Source organism: Macaca thibetana, chromosome Y (assembly GCF_024542745.1).
Source record: "Macaca thibetana thibetana isolate TM-01 chromosome Y, ASM2454274v1, whole genome shotgun sequence".
Classification (NCBI taxonomy): Eukaryota; Metazoa; Chordata; class Mammalia; order Primates; family Cercopithecidae; genus Macaca; species Macaca thibetana.
In genome coordinates this window covers 11,658,476-11,674,390 of record NC_065599.1, presented here as the reverse complement: position 1 = coordinate 11,674,390, position 15,915 = coordinate 11,658,476, and positions in this window count along the sequence as shown.

Genomic DNA, 15,915 nt, shown 5'->3' with positions numbered 1-15,915 from the left:
AAATATATCTATATTATATAAGCATTATATAACATATGCAATATAATATAAATATATGTAATACATATGTATTATATTTAATATAAATATATATAAAATATATAATATATATTTAATATATACTATATACAAATATTTAATATATATTTAATATCTAACATATTTAATATATAACATAAAATATTTAATATATATTTAATATATAATACATATGTAATATATAATATAAATATAATACATATGTAATATAATATACGTATATAATACATAAGTATACAATACATATGCAATATAAGTATATAATACATATGTACATAATATACATATTTTAGTTAATATATGCGTAATATAAAACATATTTTATATATTTGTAATATTTACATATACACAGAGCAAATACATATTTTTATATTTTATATTATGAATATAAAATAGGTATAATATATTTTTTATTTTATATTACGTATATATATGCTATGCCAACTCTAACGGGTACCTTCTTTAATCATATTTTTTCGTCCGGTTTTGCAGTTCCATCTGGACTTGGAGCTGCCCTTTCAAAACGCCACAGCTGCTGTGTTCAGTCTGGTGAATGTCACATCCTGACTAAATTCTCAAAAGGAAGGGGATGAAACTCAGGGACATGTACCTGGGTCACCCAGAGAACCAGCAATGGGGACCACCTGTGGCTGGTCGCCTTTGTAACCTACGTGTGTAGATATGCACACATAGCATGTACATTGCTCACAACCCAGGTTTTCGGACATCAGTGCAACTGACCTGCTGGCTGGCATATGGTGAGGGCTGCCAGCCGGAACACACCAGGGAAAGGATAAGAAAAGTTAGCAGAGCAAGGAGCTATTTCAGTCCTGGTTCACGGTCCACCACCATGTGGCTCCATTTTAATGAGTCACGCGCCTCACCCTCCCAGATGCTGAATTCACCTCCAACATCACACTCTTCAAGGAGACGTTTAGAGACATTATCTGAGGGCTCCGTGCTGGGTAGACCTTGGTCACCCAGCAGGGATGATGTTCTCTCAGGGAAAGACAGATGCAGAAGGCAGGGGAAGGACCTAAATCCCAGGGGAATCAGCCACTAAGAATTCAGCATCTGGCCAAGTCGCTCCAACAAATGGTTCTTGTTGAGCCTCTCTCTTGAATCAGTGGATGGTTCCTGGAACTGGAAGGAAAGGGAAGACAGCCAGAAGCTATGGTGTATGTGTGTGTGGCTGGGCAGGGAAAGGAGAGAGGTGGAGAGAAGGAGGGGGAGAAGAAGGAAGAGGAGAGGGGAGGAGAAGGAGAAGGAGAGGGGAGGAAGAAAGAGGAGGAGAAGAAGGAGAGGGGAGAAGGAGGAGGAGTAAAAAGAGAAGTGGGAGGAGAGGGTAGAAGGAGGAGGAGGAGAGGCGAGGAGGAAAAGAAGAGGAGAGGAGGAAGAGGAGAGGAGGAGGAGGAGAGGGGAGGACAAGGAGGAGAAGGGAAGAGGAGGAGAGGGGAGGACAAGGAGGAGAAGGGAGGAGGAGGAGGAGAAGGGAGGAGGAGGAGGAGAAGGGAGGAGGAGGAGGAGAAGGGAGGAGGAGGAGGTGAAAGAGGAGAGGAAAGGAGGAGGAGAGAGGAAGAGGAGGAGGAGGAGAGAGGAAGAGGAGGAGGAGGAGAGAGGAAGAGGAGGAGGAGGAGAGAGGAAGAGGAGGAGGAGGAAAGGGGAGGACAAGGAGGAGAAGGGAGGAGGAGGAGGTGAAAGAGGAGAGGAAAGGAGGAGGAGAGGGGAAGGGGAAGAGGAGGAGGAGGAGGAGGAGAGGAGGAGGAGGAGGAGGAGAGGGAAGGAGGAGGAGGAGAGGGAAGGAGGAGGAGGAGAGGGAAGGAGGAGGAGGAGAGGGGAGGAGGAGAGGGTAGAAGGGAGGGAGGAGGAGGACAAGGACAGTGGGAGGAGGAGAAATAGAAGTAAATGAAGAAGGAGAACAAGAAAAGATGAAAAAGGAGAGGGAGTAGAAGGAAAAGGAGGAGGAGGAAGAGGAGAAGGAGTATCAAATGGTACAATTTCTAAAATCCAATCTGAGCAAGGCTAGCCTTTCTCCAAAGGAAATCACCAAGTAAGCAGTAACAAGCAAAATAAAAGAAAGGACAGTCTTTAGGAGACAAACCTAGTAGGTCAGATTTTTTTTTTTAAGAAGCTTAGTTTCTATTGGATACAGTTTCATCTTTATAGCTCACTGATTATGAAAAAGCTTATGGAATAATATGATAATTACCAAACAACAAAATCACTAAACAGTTGTAGACTTTTACTACACAATAAATGACAAAACCAAAAACCCAAAAAAAAAAAAAAAAAAAAAAAAAAAAAAAGAGGGGAATGTTTAAAACTCAGTTGCGTTTCCTCCGAGGCACGGCTTTTATACCAAGTTGGGATCTGAACGGCACCGGCCACAGAGACTGTTTTGTTACAAGCACTGCGGGCACATTCTTCACTGGGTGGAAGGGAAAAGCTCAGCACCAAATACTTTCTTTGAAGTCTCTGAAAGCTTCCTCAATGATGAGATTAAACTTGCAAAAGCTTTCTCGCTGTGGGGAGACGACGACGACAGCTCCAATGACAGGGCTTCTGCAGCCAGGGCGTTCCGGTTCTCCGAAACAAGCAAGAGAGGCGTGCATACATTAATCCAAGGATGTGTCCCAGCCAGTAATTAGCCACCGCTTGCAGTGAAAAGCAGGGAGTCGAGAGCTTGTGTCACAGAATATACAATTTCCTCATGATGCCCCACAAAAAGCTATCTCCATTCAGATGGCTCCTACGTGGTTGTGCCAATCGTAACAAGAACCAAGATCTACAAACAAAAGAGAGAAGAAAGAAAAGAAAGAAAGGAAGGAGGGAGGGAGGGAGGGAGGGAGGGAGGGAAGGAAGGAAGGAAGGAAGGAAGGAAGGAAGGAAGGAAGGAAGGAAGGAAGGAAGAGGGAAGAAGGAAGGAAGGAGACAGGGAAGGAGGGAAGGAGTGAGAGAGGAGGGTAAAGGAAGGAAGAAAGGAGAAAGGAAGGAAGGAGAAAGAAAGGAAGGAAGGAAGGAAGGAAGGAAGGAAGGAAGGAAGAATGACGGAAGGAAGAATGACGGAAGGAAGAAGAAAGGAAGAAAGGAAGGGAGAGAGGAAGGGAGAGAAGAAGGGAGAGAGGGAGGAAGAAAGGAAGAAAGAAAGAAGAAAGGAAGAAAGAAAGCAAGGAAGCAAGGAGAAAGGAAGGAAGGAAGGAAGGAGAAAGGAAGGAAGGAAGGAAGGAAGGAAGGGAGAGGGAAGAAGGAAGGAAGGAGACAGGGAAGGAGGGAAGGAGTGAGAGAGGAGGGTAAAGGAAGGAAGAAAGGAGAAAAGAAGGAAGGAGAAAGAAAGGGAGAAAGGAAGGAAGAAGGAAGGAAGAATGACGGAAGGAAGAATGATGGAAGAAGGAAGGAAGAAAGGAAGGGAGAGAGGAAGGGAGAGAAGAAGGGAGAGAGGGAGGGAGGGAGGGAGGAAGAAAGAAAGAAGAAAGGAAGAAAGAAAGAAGAAAGGAAGAAAGAAAGAAAGCAAGGAAGCAAGGAGAAAGGAAGGAAGCAAGGAGGAAGGAAGGAAGGAAGGAAGGAAGGAAGGAAGGGAGAGGGAAGAAGGAAGGAAGGAAGGACGGACGGAGGAAGTCCTTCTTCTTGTGAGTAAATGCCGTATCCCAGATATTCCCTTTGTTGGCCAACTCCATGGTTGGTTTATCTAAAAAATTAATGGGAATGAAGTAATCAACATAATTGGTCTTGTCTCCTATGTGATATGCCCATGGTTTAACTATTTTTATGTGTGTGTGTGTGAGACGGACTCTCACTCTGTCGCCCAGGCTGGAGTGCAGTGGCCGGATCTCAGCTCACTGTAACCTCTGCCTCCTGGGTTCAAGCGATTCCCTTGCCTCAGCCTCCCAAGTAGCCCGCCACCACGCCTGGCTAATTTTTTTGTATTTTAGTAGAGATGGGGTTTCACCGTGTTAGCCAGGATGGTCTCAATCTCCTGACCTTGTGATCCACCCACCTCGGCCTCCCAAAGTGCTGGGATTACAGGCGTAAGCCACCGCGCCCAGCCAGTTTAACTATTTTTAAAAATAATTTGAAGGCTGTCTCCTGGCAGAATTTCCTCTTGCTCTGTGGACGTCAGATTTTGTTCTTTTCATGTCTTCAACTGATTAGGTGAGGCCCACCCACATTATGGAGAGAGGATCATCTTGACTCAAAGTCACGGATTTAAATATCAACCCCATCCAAAAACACATTCACAGAAACATCCAGAATAATGTTTGCCCACACATCTGGGCACGGTGACCCAGACAAGGAGACACATAAAATTAACCATCACAAATATTATTACTTAAATGAAATGCTTAAAAAGAAAAGGAAGAGGAAATATAAAGCAAGGGATTAGAAGTAAACAGGGGGTATATTCATGAAAGCAGCTGGGCAGAGAAGAGGCTGATATAAATGGGACACAACATCAGAGCAAACTCGTGGAAGACAGGGGTGTCTGGCATGCTTGTGGACCAAGAGTAAGAGCTTAAGAGAGGTCTATTGAATGTCTTCTTCTCCTGTCAATCTGAAGCCAGTGACTGCTGGGGTTTGAAGGCAGAAATCCCATACGAATACCTAGAAGTCCACTGTGGTGCCAAGTTTTACCTCCGCTTTGGGGACACTGCCTTCAGAATAGTCTAACTTGTCCTTACAAGTCTGGTTCAAGCATAGATCATTGATCCAAGCTAGTATGAAATATCAATGTGTATGCACATAGGCATGTGTGTTACCAGGAAACAACCCAGTAGGAATGACAGCACCACAGCCATAACGTAGATTAAAATGTAGACCTCACAGTGTTACCAGGATCAGCTTTTTTCAAGAGACCATGGGCTTCATTCATTCAAAAAGCACAGTTGCATGGTAGACCATTACCTTGCCTGCTCATTTATTTCTATATACCTAGCTTCTCACACTGAAGATATGCACACTAAACACTGGTCAAACAAAAATGAGTGGATAAATGACTAACCAATTTGTTTCATCCTCCCTAGAAGACAAGCACTGGTCATTTTACATGGTGCCCAAAACTGACTCTAGTGTGTGCTTTTAAACCCTATTTAATAGGACCAACCAGGCCAGGCACGGTGGCTCACACCTGTCATCCCAGTACTTTGGGAGGCCAGGGCGAGCAGATCACCTGAGGTTGGGAGTTCAAGACCCGCCTGACCAACATGGAGAAACCCTGTTTCTACTAAAAATACAAAATCAGCTGGGTGTCATGGCACATGCCTGTAGCAGAAACGGCTGAACCCAGGAGGCGGAGGTTGCAGTGAGCTGAGATCGCACCATTGCACGTAAGCCTGGGCAACAAGAGCAAAACTCCGCCTCAAAATAAATAAATAAATAAAAATAAGACCAATCAAAGGAGATCTTGTATGAATGCTCCAAAACTAAAGTGTGCATGATTTTATTTTCCAAGTCAAATGGGCCTCAGAGCTTAGCAGAAAGTATCATCATTATCACCATCATCATCATTGTCATCATCATCACCATCCTCACCAACATCATCATCCTCACCAACATCATCATCCTCACCATCATCATCATCCTCACCATCATCTCCATTACCTCTCCCATTATCATCATCACTACCACCATCATCATCATCATCATTACCATCATCTCCATTATCACTACCACCACCATCATCACCATCATCATCAACATCATTATCTCCATTATCACCACCATCACCATCCTCACCAACATCATCATCCTCACCATCATCATCCTCACGCCATCATCTCCATTACCTCTCCCATTGTCATCATCACTACCACCATCATTATCATCATCATCATCACCATCACCATCAGCACCACCATCACCATCTTCATTACCTCTCCCATCATCATCACCATCATCATCATCCTCACCATCATCATCCTCATCACCATTATCTCCATTACCTCTCCTATCATCATCATCATCATCACTACCACCATCATTATCATCATCATTACCATCATCTCCATTATCACCACGACCATCATCACCATCGTCACCATCATCATCACCATCATCATCTCCATTATCACCACCATCACCATCCTCACCATCATCATCCTCATCACCGTTATCTCCATTACCTCTCCCATTATCATCATCATTACCACCATCATTATCACCATCACCATCATCATCTTCATTACCTCTCCCATCATCATCACCATCCTCACCATCATCATCCTCACCGTCATCATCCTCATCACCATTATCTCCATTACCTCTCCCATCATCATCATCATCATAATCATCACTACCACATCATCATCATCATTACCATCATCATCTCCATTATCACCCCCACCACCATCATCACCATCATCATCTTCATTACCTCTCCCGTCATCATCATCACCATCCTCACCATCATCGTCATCCTCACCATCATCATCCTCATCACCATCATCTCCATTACCTCTCCCATTATCATCATCATCACTACCACCATTATCATCATCATCACCGTCATCATCTCCATTATCACCACCATCACCATCATCACCATCATCTTCATTGCCTCTCCCATCATCATCATCACCATCCTTACCATCATCATCATCCTCACCATCATCATCACCATCATCTCCATTACCTCTCCCATTATCATCATCACTACCACCATTATCATCATCATCATCACCTTCCTCACCGTCATCATCCTCATCACCATTATCTCTATTACCTCTCCCATCATCATCATCATCATAATCATCACTACCACCATTATCATCATCATCATTACCATCATCTCCATTATCACCACCACCACCATCATCACCATTGTCACCATCATCTCCATTACCTCTTCCATCATCATCGTCACCATCATCCTCACCACCATCATCTCCATCACCTCTCCCATCATCATCGTCATCACTACCACCATCATTATCATCACCATCATCTCCATTATCACCATCACCATCGTCACCATCATCATCACCATCATCTTCATTACCTCTCCCATCGTCATCACTACCACCATCCTCACCATCGTCATCATCACCATCTTCATTACCTCTCCCATCATCATCACCATCATCATCTCCATTATCACTACCATCATCATCATCATCTCCACTATCACCACCCCATCATCATCATCACCATCATCATCACCATCATCATCTTACCATGCCATTGTCATTATCACACCAACACCAGCATCATCATCATTGTCATCATCATTACTACAATGTTGATAATCAGCTATAAGATTCTGAATCCCACAAGACGAGTCAGCAGTGCTGCCACTGGGACATCTGAGAATAATATGCCCTGGAAGGATTTTCTCCCTTTCTTTTTTAATCCCAGAATGGCAGTGGTTTGACTGATGTTCTCTTTTGGACTATGAAGCATCTTCTGTGACCTAGAAACAACTTAGAGTGATGACTCTTTGAGAGACACCACCACCTAAGTGACCTTATAACAAATTGGTCTGGTTCAAGAGTCCTAAATCATTTTAAATGCCGCTTCAGTGCCTGTACACTCATTTGTTGTGCTGTCACTCTGGTTTCTTGGGAATAAATTAACAAAAACAGAATTGGAGATTGTCTCTTTCTGTCTTCACTTCCCTTCAAAAAGTATCATTTTCCCCCCCCACTGGAAGAACTTGTTGTCCAGAACAAGTGTAGGCATAGAAATGCTAATTTTTGTTACTTCACCTTTCTGGGAAAATAAGGGGGAGTGGAGCCATCTGTGGTTATGGCCATCTCTTGGCCAATACCGTTGGTTTTGAAATAAACTGATTTTGAATTAGATGTGCAGTGTGCATCTGTGAGATTGAAGTTAGACGTGTGTGTAGGAGAGGGAAGCCCACAAAGCTGTGAAGATACAGTAGGAAGAAGGGCTCTATGAGAAAATATAAAACAATGGCATTTGTTTGGATCAGATACAGCTATGTCTGAGTGGACTAAAGATACAAATCTGCTCATGGCCACAGCAGATGTCACTCCTGGGCCCCATGGATAAGCAACAGAAAGTCAAAGGTGGCAAATCTATCAAGCCTTTCTGAGCTTCTATGATGGACGGTTGGGTCCTCGGCCATCAGTGAGGATTGGCAGTGTCTTCTCAGCAATGTAAGAGTTTGAATCCAAGCCTCCGTGAATTTGGGAGGACAGCCCAGCTGGAAGCTGTGACTCAACAAGGCCAGCCTGAGACTCCACAAGCTCAAATAATTGTTCAGGCAGATAAATGCCATTAGGCTGCCAAGGTGACGTGGTAAGGTGTTTGTCAAGGTAGATGGAGCCTGGTGAGAGAAAGTTAGGGTAGAAAACTTCAGAAATCCAGGCAGGAAAACTTCAGGCATATGGATAAGCCATCCATCCATCTACCTGCCATTCACCCATTCATTCACGTATACACATATCCATCCATCCATCCATCCAACCATCCATCCCTTTATTCATCCACCTACCATCCACCCATCTATGCACCCACCCACTCATCCACCCATCTATCCAGACAGCCAGCCAGCAACCCATCCATCTACCGATCCATCCATCCACTTATCCATCCACTCATGCACATATCCACCATCCATTTATCCAACTATCCACCCATTTATCCATCTATCCACTCGTCCCTCTGTCTATCCATCCTTCCTTCCATTCAACATGCATACATAATGTGTCAGAAACTTCCTTGTACTTGGGGACACAGGGCATCAAGATACAGTCCAGTTAACAGAACTCCAAGCTCCAGGCCACAGTTGGAGCTTCAAGAAGAAAGAAACTTCTTTCTTTCTTCTTGGGAACAGAGAGGAGCGTGCATTTAGTAATTCAGACACAATTCCTCACTTAACAAGACGAGTAGACCACAAAAGGCAGAGCTCAACTTAGCATCCATTGATAAGTACCAAGACACCCCCTTCTCAGGTAGACTTATGAGAGCAAGGACATCATTCTACCCTCTCCACAAAAGTACTGGTACAAGAAGGGCTTTCTCCATGGCTAGCTGAAGAGGTCCCCAGCTCAAGTTCAGATTGATCTAGGAAGAGTCCTGAAAATGACCCTGTTGGTGGAGATTCTGGGAAGGGGCAGTGAAGGACTCTTCAGGAAAAGGTAAGGACCAAGAGAAAGAACATGAAATCCAAGGATGAAAGTTAAAGACAAAATGCAGAAGAGAAGTTGAACTTGAGTAGAAGCCGGAATGAGGGCAGCATTTGCATTGATGGAGGGAAGAGAAAACTATCCTAGGCAGAGGGTATACCAGAAACACAAGGCAACTATTATTCATGAAGATCTTGCTTGAGGAGCAATATGGACTCCAGAGCAGGTACAAGACACGTGGCAGGTCGTGGTGGACGAGTGATCTGTCGAAACGAAGGCTAGAAGGCCATGAACAGATGGCCAAGGGCTTGGCTTGTAGGCAATGAGAGAGTAGTGAAGGCATGGAGGAATGCAGGATTGCTCTAGTGCATAGAGCCCAGTGGGGGTCCAGTGGGAGAAGCTGGAAAAAGGATAAACCTAGAATCCAGTGGGAGAGGCTGAAAGAATGGAAACCAGTTGTAACACCACTGCTGTAACTGAGCTTTGGAAAGAACTTCGCATAGTAGGCGGGCGACAATGCAGAAACGAGGGCGTAAGAGAAATTTTGAAAGAAGGCACGTGAGATAAGACATCATTGTGGAAAACAGTGTGACGATTCTTCAAAGAACTAAAAAGTGAACTACCATTCAACCCAGCAATCCCATTACCGGACATACACCCAAAAGAATATCAATCATGTTATCGTAAAGACACATGCAAGTGTGTGTTCACTGCAGCACCATTCACACTAGGAAAGACATGAAATCAACCTAAATTCCCATCAGTGCTGGACTGAATAAAGAAAATGTAGTACACATATACCATGGAATACTATGCAGCCATAAAAAGAAAGAGATCATGTCCTTTGCAGGAACATGGATGGAGCTGGACACTATTATCTCAAGACAGATAGAAAGATAGATAGATAGATAGACAGACAGATAGATAGATAGATAGATTAGATAGATAAATAGATAGATAGATATAGATGATTGATAGATAGATAACCACATGAGCCTCTGAGGATATTGAGTTATATATGTAACTTAATTTATTAACATAAACACCCATCATGTTATTAACTTATTAACATCTATCATATGAATTATCTTCTAATTAGCACAGCGACTTGACACACCCAGAACGACACAGCGTGTCCTAACTATTGCAGGGAAGAAAATGGGAGGAGGGAGAGGATTAGAAAAAAATAACTAATGGGTACCAGGCTTCATACCTAGATGATGAAATAATCTGCACAACAAACTCTCATGACCCAAGTTTACCTACATAACAAACTTACATGTGTACTCCTGAACATAATAGAAAACTTAGGGAGAAGACACGTCATTTTCACAAGTGTTTTAAACTTGCTCCCCTCTTCATGGGTAGCAGTGCATATGTTCTTATCCTTTGTTTCTTTCGAAGAAATCAATGTGCTTCTAAGCCAGCATAAGCTGACAGCCCATGTGGATAAGAGGAGGAGGTATTGTGTTATAAGGAATTTTTTTTGTATAAACCAGAGAGAGGAGAGAGAGAATTATTGTGTGAGGACACAAGATTTATCCACAAAGATGCGTTTAAGACAAATTTGAATTTCTACAGGAAACTCATCCCCTACCAGCCAAACGGATGGATTATGACAAAGCCTGTGATTGGCTCCAGAAATCCATCAGCTCTTTTTGAAACTTAGTTTTAATTTAGTTCTGAAACAAAAAGAATGAGTAAAATGTTTCTCTAATACAATGTCCAAAATGGTGAGGCAAACTCCACCAGCAGAGAAAGCTATTGGCCGTCATGCAACCTGTGCAGAGTTTATGAAATTAGCATGCAGAGGCTAAGGGTGTATTAGTCCATTTTCATGCTGCTGATAAAGACATACCCGAGACTGGGTAATTTATAAAGAAAAAGGGGTTTGACAGACTCACAATTTCAGATGGCTGAGAAGGCCTCAAAATCGTGGTGGAAGGCAACAGGCAGGTCTTACATGGTGGCAGGCAAGAGAGAATAAGAACCAAGTGAAAGGGGAATTCCCTTATAAAACCATCAGATCTCGATGAGACTTATTCACTACCACAAGAACAGTATGGGGGAAACCGCCCCCATGATTCAATGACCTCCCACTGGGTCCCTTCCATCACACATGGGAATTATGGGAGCTACAATTCAAGATGAGATTTGGGTGGGGACACAGCCAAACCATATCAAGTGCAAACCAAGTTTCTGACTTCTCTTGAGGGGAAAGATACTTGAAAGATTTGAGTAGTTGGGAGCCAACCACCATGATCTCCTGCCCTCTGAATTAACAGTGTAATCACAACCGCCATCTTTGAACAACAGTGTTACAGTTGAAAAGTTAGAGGAAAAATGTCTGACTTTCCTCTAGCTTTTCTCCCCCAACACTACTCAGATTTCTTTGCTTACAAATGGTCAAGTGGACGTGGATGAGGAGGTTGAGCTGGTTCTCACAGAGGAGTAGGGAGTCTGAAATGACTTTCAGTCTGGGAAAAGAAGACAGAAATCACTTCTACAGTCTTTTCAGGATCAAGCTTCAGGTAGGTGCATCCGTGCAGCATTCTCCCCTAAAGAACTTGATAGTACGAGAAATAAGCCTGCCTGCGAACTATACCACACATTGTGTCACCAAAAGCAAGCAATTAAATGTTGAATGCAGACCAAGATACTTTCTAGAACTGTCTAATGGAAGAGTTGAGGACTTTCTAGAACTATCTAACGGAAGAGTTGAGGACTTTCTAGAACTGTCTAACGGAAGAGTTGACGACTTTCTAGAACTGTCTAACGGAAGAGTTGAGGACTTTCTAGAACTATCTAACGGAAGAGTTGACAACTTTCTAGAACTGTCTAAGGGAAGAGTTGCGACTTTCTAGAACTAATGGAAGAGTTGAGGACTTTCTAGAACTATCTAACGGAAGAGTTGAGGAAAACCGAAAACGCCCATTGAGGGACCTGGCTCCAGTCTCCTGGAGGTAGGCGGGAGCATGACTGTGATTTCAGGAGTGGGAATCCAGTTAATTACATCCTTCTGGGTGTGTCAAGAGGCTGTGCTAATTAGAAGAAGATTCATATGATGCATGTTAATAAGTTACATACATAACTCAATAGCCTCAGAGGCTCATGTGATTATCTGTCTATGTATCTCTGTATCTATCTATATATCACCTATCTATACACATAAATATATATGCATGCAATCAATATATGCACAAACTATATCATATTTTATTACAGTATATCACAAGAATAAACTGTATATACATATGTTCATGTGTCACTTTTATATATATATGTGTATATATATAAAAATATATGTGTGTGTGTGTATGTAATCACATGATCCTTAGAGGATTTTTCTTTTTTTGAAATGGAATCTTGCTCTGTCACCCAGGCTGGAGTGCAGTGGTGCAATCTCAGCTCACTGAAACCTCTGCCTCCCGGGTTCAAGGGATTCTCCTGCCTCAGCCTCCCTAGTAGCGGGGATTACAAGAGTCCACCACCACGCCCAGCCAATTTTTGTATTTTTAGTAGAGACGGGGTTTCACCATGTTGGCCAGGCTGGTCTCCATCTCCTGACTTCAGATGATATGCCTGCCTCACCCTCCCAAAGCGCTGTAATTACAAGCATGAGCCACCACACCCAGCCCCTTTGAGGATATTGAGTTATTTTTACAATTCATTGATATTCTGCTGAGTGAATATTGTATTGTTTTATCTTGTATACATTTATTGATGTGGCGTATGTATATGCCATTCCTTTTTTTTTTTTTTTTTTTTTGAGATGGAGTCTCACTCTGTTGTCCAGGCTGGAGTACAGTGGCGTGATCTCAGCTCACTGCAACCTCCGCCTCCTGGGTTCAAGCGATTCTCCTGCCTCAGCCTCCTGAGTAGCTGGGACCACAGGCGCCTGCCACTACTCCTGGCTAATTTTTTATATTTTTAGTAGAGACGGGGTTTCACTGTGTTAGCCAGGCTGGTCTGGAACTCCTGACCTCGTGATCCGCCTGCCTCGGCCTCCCAAAGTGCTGGGGTGACAGGCGTGAGCCACCGCGCCCGGCCTATGCCATTACTTTCCATGGCAAAAACCACAATTACTTTTGCACCAACCCAATGCCATTTATTTCACCTCAACCTCTATTGACACCGACTTCTTCTCTGGTCATGTGTAGCTTCTCAGACAAATGTGTCTCCTGAGAGAGCATAGGACCACCCTGGCTGGATGGCACCACATTAGAGAGTAACGTGTGGGTCAGAAGTTGGTCTCTCGTAAGCTAATGCAACAACTGGTGGCTGTACTATCCTTCTCAATCCGAGCTTGTAAGCCTCCAAAACTGAGGATCACCTGCTGGTTTCTGGTGAATTTATGCCCATAAATACCGTTTCGTGGGTGCAGCACACCAACATGGCACATGTATACCTACGTAACAAACCTGCACGTTGTGCACATGTACCCTAGAACTTAAAGTATAATAAAAAATTAAAAAAAAAACAACAACAACAATCAAAATGAAACAAAACGGCAACAACAAAAACTCCAGAAACTCACTGAGGTAAAACTATATATACTCATCAGATATAGCACTCACTCAATTGTATATTTATCGCTATTTATACGAATATTGTATTTCTGGTCATACGATTTGTGGTAAAAATGATCCATTAAGTAAAAAAAAAAATACCGTTTCATGGCTCGGGAGCACCGCAGATTTCATGATATTAAATTGTTCCTTCTGACTGAGCTCTGATTGAGCTAACTGACGCTACATTTAATTTCAGGGTGGACTGAATCCAACAGGTTTACTAATAAGAGCAGGAGGCCAGGCGCGGTGGCTCACGCCTGTAATCCCAGCACTTTGGGAGGCCGAGGCGGGCGGATCACAAGGTCAGGAGATGGAGACTCTCCTGGCTAACACGGTGAAACTCCATCTCTACTAAAAATACAAAAAATTAGCCAGGTGTGGTGACGGGCGCCTGTAGTCCCAGCTACTCCAGAGGCTGAGGCAGGAGAATCGCTTGAACCCAGGAGGCGAAGGTTGCAGTGAGCTGAGATGACGCCACTGTACTCCAGCCTGGGTGACAGAGCAAGACTCCATCAAAAAAAAAAAAAAAGAAAAAGAAAAAGAAAAGAGGAAGAATATTCCTGACCAGGTCTGGAAACTGGAGGTCGAAGCAAAATTATAATGGTGATGATAAATAAGTGGAAAACTGGTACACATTGACTTTGTGGTGAAAATTTCAAGCCAAGTTCGTATTTATAGAGAAGACTGGCTGGGTGCGATAGTTCATGCTTGTAATCCCAGCACTTTGGAAACCTGAGGAGGGCAGACTGCTTAAGCCCAGGAGTCCAAGGCCAGCCTGGGCAACACGGCAAGACCTCATCTCTACGAAAATTACATACATTAGCTGGACATGGTGGTGTGCACCATAGTCCCAGCTATTTGGGAGGCTTAGGTGGGAGGACTGCTTGAGCCTGGGAGATGGAGATTGCAGTGAGCCGAGATCACGCCACTGCACTCCAGCCTGGATGACCGAGTAAGATCTTGTTTCAAAAAAAATAAAAGGAAAGAAAAAAAATAAAAGATCTGTGGTCTTAAGAAAAGTCTAGGGTCAGGCGCAGTGGCTCACACCCGTAAACCTAGCACTTTGGGAGGCCGAGGCGGGCAGATCACAAGGTCAGGAGATCGAGACCATCCTGGCTAGCAGTGAAACTCCGTCTCTACTAGAAACACAAAAAATTAGCCGGGCGAGGTGGCGGGCTCCTGTAGTCCCAGCTACTCGGGAGGCTGAGGCAGGAGAATGGTGTGAACCCAGAAGGCGGAGCTTGCAGTGAGCCCAGATCGTGCCACTGCACTCCAGCTTGGGTGACAGAGCGAGACTCCATCTCAAAAAAAAAAAAAAAAAAAAAAAAAAAAAAAAAAAGGGCCGGGCGTGGTGGCTCACGCCTGTAATCCCAGCACTTTGGGAGGCCGAGGTGGGCGGATCACAAGGTCAGGAGATCGAGACCATGGTGAAACCCCGTCTCTACTAAAGATAGAAAAAATTAGCCGGGCGCAGGGGCGGGCGCCTGTAGTCCCAGCTACTCGGGAGGCTGAGGCAGGAGAATGGCGTGAACCTGGGAGGCGGAGCTTGCAGTGAGCCGAGATTGCGCCACTGCACTCCAGCCTGGGCGACAGAGCGAGACTCCGTCTCAAAAAAAAAAAAAAAAAAAAAAAAAAAGAAGAGGAGGAAAAGTTCATGGTGACAGATAAAGTTTCCACAGTTATTTGCACATTGGAGAGTGAAAGATTTGAAGTCAAATGCATCATATCAAAGCTCATAGTTCCTGAGACCTTAGCACGTATCAGACTTAGATGTGAGTGGGTTACATAAAGTCACTCACTCTGTCTTGAAGAAAACCGTCTGAGTTGAATACTGTGACTGTCGTAATCTACAGATCCTGACAGGCAGTCCACGGGGCAACGTGACTTGCCCAGGGTCACAGACACGTCCTGGGGAGAATTTGGAATTTGAACACTAGGATCTCAAGTGCAAAAATGTACACTCTTCGTGTGGCCCAGCAGAGAGAGAAGGACCCAAGTATGAAGAAATCCTGGCCTTTGGAGGAAGAAGAGATGGAGATCATGGTACCAAGCATGAAGAAATCCTGGCCTTTGGAGGAAGAAGAGATGGAGATCATAGGTACCAAGCATGAAGAAATCCTGGCCTTTGGAGGAAGAAGAGATGGACATCATAGGTACCAAGCATGAAGAAATCCTGGCCTTTGGAGGAAGAAGAGATGGAGATCATAGGTACCAAGCATGAA